We start from the raw sequence: 6,949 nt of genomic DNA, 5'->3' as shown, positions 1-6,949 counted from the left end.
TTATCATTAGACCCATACGTCCTCTCCCATCTAAGATCCCCACATACATTCCACGGTTTTCTACCACTTGATATCGCCTTACATGCATCAAATAGCAGAACACCCGAAGAATGTACGGATTCTAACACCGTCTTATTAATTAGGGTCCCCTGAGGATCTCCATTCCTGAGAGTCAACCAAATTGTACGAGGTTGATACTCTGGACTGAAGCACTTAGGTTCTCCTACTCCTAAATGGCACACACTATAGTCTATATTTAGGTATCTACATCTTGATACCTCTCCTTTACATTCGTATTGTGAATGCCAAATTAGGGTTTGGGAAATATGGTTACCTGTTCTCGTAGTCTTAATGCATACCTCACAGCTAGGAGTGTCGGTACCTCTACCTTCCTGAATATAAAAACACATATAAATAAACACAATCAAAAGCACATCTTTCGCCGTCATCCTCAGTCTTCGTCCGTGCGATGGAACCTCAGCTTCCAGGATGTGAGGGCTGCAGGGAATGGAGTTCTGCTCGTCTTCACAGGTGTCCCTTCGAGACTTTCCTGGCTTATACACTATGTGTTGGTAAGCGGACAGGCTTTATTATGGCCTTCTCACTCACACCTGTAACAATAAAATTTGTAATCCACAATAATTCCTCGTTACTCCGACTGAGTAGTGCGTTTCAACCGGATCTTGCAGGGATTCTCTGGATCTGCTGTAATTTGCCAAGAATCGACTGCTGCTGGTTTAACCCTGGAGTGATGTATCCACGGAGTTACTTCGGCTACTTTTATCGCTGTAGGGGTAGACAAAAGAACAACATAAGGACCTCTCCACTTGGGCCCTAACGGTACATTATTCCACTCTTTAATCCACACTTGGTCTCCTGGATGATAACTATGAACAGGGGGATAAATATTCACAGGTAATCTATCTTGTACCCATTTCTGTACCTCCTCCATAGTCTTACCCAACTCTACAACCTGCTGCCGGGTAATTCCTTCTCCCAACTGACTCAAGTCCCCCCTTAAGTTACCAAGTACGGGAGGTGGTCGCCCATACATGATTTCAAAAGGAGAGAGGCCCATCCTTCTGGTAGGGGTACTGCGGATTCGCAATAAAGCTATGGGTAAGAGAACGTTCCACTTAAGTTGGGTTTCCTGACACATTTTAGCCAACTGGTTCTTTATAGTTCTATTCATTCTCTCTACCTTACCAGAACTCTGGGGTCTATATGCAGTATGAAGCCTCCACTTTATACCAAGCATATGAGTCAGTTGTTGTAGGCACTGATGAACAAAAGCTGGACCATTGTCCGATCCTATAGAACAGGGTAGTCCATATCGGGGTATTATTTCTCGTAGCAGGAATCTTACAACTTCTCCTGCTTTCTCTGTACGAGTAGGACATGCTTCTACCCAGCCTGAATAGGTGCACACAATTACCAACAGGTAACGATGTCCACCCGATTTAGGCATTACTGTAAAGTCTATTTGTAGATCGGACATGGGGAGTCCCCCCATAAACTGGACTCCTGGTGGCTTTACTGGTCCTTGTCTTGCATTATTCTTAGCACACGTTACACATCTGCGTACAATGGCCTGAGTCAAGTTGGACAATCTTGGTATGTAGAAATGTTTCCTGAGAGATTCTTCAGTACTGTCTCTCCCAGAATGTGTCCCGTTGTGATAATTTTGGACAATTTCTACCGCTAGTGATGCTGGTATGACTATTCTTCCATCTTCTAGCTGATACCACTTGTTCTCCAAATACTTTCCCGGTTCAGTCTTTAACCACTCCTCTTCTTGAGCTGTATAAACTGGAGTCCATTGGGACAGTGGAGTTGGTATAAGAGCAGCTATATGCCCCACATACTCCTGTCTTCCTGATTCAGCAGCACGCTTAGCTGCACTATCTGCCATCCGATTTCCCTTGGTTACATCACCATCTCCTCTCAGATGCGCTCGACAATGTATGATACCGACTTCTTTCGGCTCCCACACTGCTTCCAATAGTTGTAGGATTTCAGCTGCGTACTTGATTTCTTTGCCTTCTGAATTCAGTAGTCCTCTTTCTTTATACAAAGCTCCGTGGGCATGAGTGGTTAAAAACGCATACTTGGAGTCCGTATAGATATTTACTCTTAAACCTTCAGCCAATTGTAACGCTCGTGTTAGTGCTATTAATTCTGCCTTTTGTGCTGATGTTCCTTTCGCCAGTGGCCGAGCTTCTATCACCTTGTCTATTGTTGTCACTGCATATCCTGCATAGCGGATCCCTTCTTTCACATAACTACTGCCGTCGGTGTAATATTGAACATCGGGGTTCTGGATGGGAAAATCACGAAGATCTGGTCTACTTGAAAATACTTCATCCATTACTTCCAAACAATCATGTTGACTTTCAGTAGGTTGCGGCAAAAGGGTAGCTGGATTTAAGGTGTTTACAGTCTCTAAATGCACTCTTGGGTTTTCACACAACATTGCTTGATACTTGGTCATACGGCTGTTACTAAACCAATGATTTCCTTTGTAATCCAACAACGTCTGTACTGCATGTGGGACTCGTACATAAAGTTCTTGACCCAGAGTGAGTTTATCGGCTTCAGCTACTAGCAGGGCGGCTGCAGCTACGGCTCTTAGACAAGGTGGAAGTCCGCTGGCCACTGCATCCAGTTGCTTAGACATGTAGGCAACAGGTCTTTGCCATGATCCCAAGTACTGTGTCAATACTCCCACAGCCATTCTTCTTTGCTCGTGTACATATAAGTAGAATGGTCGTGTGTGATCAGGTAGACCTAATGCTGGGGCACTCATCAAAGCCTTCTTCACATCTTCAAATGCCGTTTGCTGTTCTTGGGTCCATAAGAAGGGGTCGTGCTCTGTACCTTTGATGGCTGCGTACAGAGGTTTTGCCAGTATCGCATAGCTGGGAATCCATATCCTACAGAAGCCTGCTGCCCCCAAGAATTCTCGCACTTGTCTTCTATTCTTGGGTATTGGTATTTGGCAGACAGCTTCTTTTCTCTCTGGCCCCATAATCCTTTGACCTTCAGAGATATGGAATCCCAGATACTTGACAGTTGGCAAACACAACTGAGCCTTCTTCCTGGACACCTTGTATCCTGCCTTCCAGAGAATATGTAGTAGATCGTGCGTTGCTTGCTGACATTTTTCTTTTGTAACTGCTGCTATCAACAAGTCATCTACATATTGTAACAATACACATTCTCCTGGGATAGACTCGAAATCCAGTAGATCTTGACTTAGAGCTGAACCAAATAGGGTAGGTGAATTTTTAAACCCTTGGGGCAGTCTTGTCCAAGTCATTTGGCGTTTTGAGCCCGTTACAGCGTTCTCCCATTGGAAAGCGAAAATACATTGGCTTTCTGCGGCAATTCGGAGGCAAAAGAAGGCATCTTTGAGATCTAAGACTGTGAAGTAAGTAGCCCCGCCCGGAATTAAAGCAAGCAGGTTATATGGATTGGGTACAACTGGATGTATGCTAACAACCGCATCATTGACTGCTCTTAAGTCCTGTACAGGTCGATACTCATCTGTACCGGGCTTTTGAACAGGCAGCAATGGGGTGTTCCAGGGGGAAGTACAGAATTTTAGGATACCATACCGTATGAACTTATCCAGATAGGATTGGATGTTCTTCTTAGCCTTCTGCGGAATGTGATATTGTCTTAGGCTCACTGGATAAACCCCATGTTTCAGTTCAATTTTTATTGGTGGAATATTGCGGGCCAGTCCTGGTGGGTTGTTCTCTGCCCAAACTCCTGGTATGTTAAACAATGTCTCATCACTCCTAGGGTTTTGGCTAGTCAACACTGTATAAAGTCGCCACTCTTCTTCCTTTGGTACGGATAAAGTCATAATACCTGAAGGTCCATTAAACTTTAAGGATGTTGTTCCATTTGGTAGGAACGTAATCTGCGCTTGTAATTTTGATAGCATATCACGTCCCAGCAATTGGACTGGACATTCAGGCATATAAAGGAATTGGTGTTTTACTACGTGGCCTCCCAATGTACAGAGTCGACTTTTAAGAACCGTTTTTTCAGCACTTCTTCCAGTTGCTCCTATCACAGTAATAGTCCTTCCAGATGGAGGAGCAACTAGATTAGTCACCACTGAATGTTCAGCACCAGTGTCGATCATGAACGCACTCCTTTTCCCCCCTATTGATACATCGACCATAGGCTCCGCTCGACCAAGGGGGATGGAGCCCGGTCGGTATCAATAGTCCTCCATGACAGTGTCAGCCAATCCTACAAAGTCCCTACCTTCTCTATCGCGGGACCTTTGCGCTGCTGGAATATACCTGTCTTCCCTAACACTTCCTCTGTTCCCATTACTCCCTCTATAACCATTACTCCCTCCGGGGCCTCCTCTACCTCTCGCTCTACCTCTAAAGTTTCCGTAGCCTGCCCTGGGTTGGTCTCTCTCGTACTGCTCTCTTTGCGGACATTCGTTCCTCCAATGCCCTTCTTCCTTGCAATACGCGCATTGATCCCTACTCAAAGGCTCCCTACTCCATCTATTATTGCCTCTATCTGGGCCCCGTTTATCTACGCCTGCGATCGCTACCGCTAGCATATCAGCCTTTTTACGCATCTTGCGCTCTTCCTCTTTCTTACTTTCTGTATCCCTGTTCATATAGACCTTATTTGCTACCTCCATTAGTTGGGTGATGGACATACCTGCAAACCCTTCTAACTTTTGTAGCTTGCGCTTAATATCTCCGTATGCTTGGCTGACAAAGGCGGAGTTAACCATTCGGGAATTGTCTGCGTCTTCCGGATTAAAGGGGGTATACAAGCGGTATGCCTCCAATAATCGGTCATAAAAGACACTGGGCGCTTCATCGCTTTTCTGGATCACCTCAACTGTCTTCGACATGTTAATGGCTTTCTTTCCTCCGGCTTTCATGCCAGCAATTATAGCGTCTCTATAGGCTCTGAGTTGAACCATATCAGCACCATTTACGTTCCAATCGGGATCGGTGTTGGGATAGTGTGTCGCGGCCCATGCTGCTGGATTGGCTTGGTTCAAAGCACGGGCTCTATCCTCTAATGCTTTAATGGCTGCTTGATTTATTCTTGTCCTTTCCTCATTGTTAAATAAAGTCATTAGTAACTGCTGGCAATCAGCCCATGTCGGATTATGCGTCTGTACTATTGAGGTGAACAGATCAGTCATAGCTTGTGGTTTCTCAGTATACGAGGAATTATGGGTCTTCCAGTTTAAAAGATCGGTTGTGGTAAATGGGACATATACGAAGACTGGGTCAGCGTGTGCCATTTGACCTGCGGCATCGATATAAGCTGACCCGGGATTCAGACGAAGAGGCATCTGATAGTGCTTTAATTGTTGGGCACCAGTCAACTGTCGGGTTTGGATGGGGCTACGTAGAGAGGCGTCAGTCATGGGTTCCGGTCGGGGAGAGATAGGGTATGGGGATGTGGGAGGTCGGTTTTGGGAAAAGGTCGTAAATAAAACACTTCGAGCCGAGCTAGATGAAGCTTGACCGGAAGTCTGAAGTGGCGCCAAATCAGGATATTCGTTTCTAATGGGGGTGGATTCTGGTTCCGGAAGGGGAGATTTAGTACGAGGGGGGGTGGATCCTGTACTGGAGGAGGAAGCGGAAGTGGATGAGGGTAATGAGGGGAGGGGTGCAGGACTTCCTGCGTTTGCGTCACTTCTTCTTAACGGAAAGTAAGGGGGCGGCAAAGGGATCTCGGACTCAGGGGGCGTGTCCAAAATGGGCCTAACACCAGTCCTAGTGGACGAGCAAGTCCTAGCTACCATGAGGCGACACTGCTCCTCGTGGCATGTCTGGAGCCATTTTGGCGAGTCATTTACGGCCTGTCTCCAACAGTCAATATAAGGAAACTGGCCGTAAAGTTCAGGCCTACCCGATACAGCCACGTGTAAGCGCTGTACCAGAGTTGGATCCAAACTGCCACGTGGCGGCCATGCCGCAACCAAAGTAGGCCACTCCCTAGTACACAAAGTGACCAAACGTACAGGAGACATCTTTACCCCAAAATCACAAACTTTGAATCCCTTTTTAAAATTCTTAACCATACATCCTAAGGGATCCGGAATCGTTGACTGCGACGCACCCATACTTAACAATGGAACGTCGTCGACAACGAATACTATACACGCGTACTATTCAACAGTCACACCCGTTTCCTCTGGCAACAGCACCACGTGGTACGGTTACCAAGTGAAACGTACACAATAACAATAAACACTCAGGGAATTCCCGTACACACACAGCTGTTACACCAGTCACTATATAATCAATATTATGCCCTTTGGCGTAACTATACAGTCACCCACGCTATAATTCTCTATATACGAATTACCCGTCTATAACACACCCCAGTAACATCGTCTTTTACAAATAGCGGTTACAGTACGGTTAGCATAGGTCAAAGCACAAGTTAAGGTCACAATACAATTATTAGTGGTTATGGTGTTAAACATGCAATGGACGACAATGATTAGTACTTATTATATAATGTCAGTAAATATACAGGGTTATGGTACCGTGCACTATAATACAGCAACACACTATTAACACTCTCGCTAGACGGCTGAGCTCGCGCTATCTAACAAGATATACACTTTACTAAAACAATCGTTAACACATTTACAATTCCCAACTAAACTATTGGCCAGTACCTTGAATGGACTACCTAAAACTATATACACCCGTTTTGGTTAGCCACACTGCCCAATCACCACATATATAGCGAGCTAGAGAACCGAATTTACACAGGCGCCTCTTAGTCGCACTATCAAAAGTCTAGTGGGTTCCAAATTTACACGCCTTCCCACTTAGCCCAGATAGGATGAGAACTAGCGAACCGAATTTACACAGGCGCCGCTTAGTCTCCCGGTCCCTCCGACCTAGCGAACGTAATATACACCCTAGAACGC

Source organism: Pelobates fuscus, chromosome 4 (assembly GCF_036172605.1).
Source record: "Pelobates fuscus isolate aPelFus1 chromosome 4, aPelFus1.pri, whole genome shotgun sequence".
Classification (NCBI taxonomy): domain Eukaryota; kingdom Metazoa; phylum Chordata; class Amphibia; order Anura; family Pelobatidae; genus Pelobates; species Pelobates fuscus.
Note: the sequence above shows the minus strand (reverse complement) of the source record.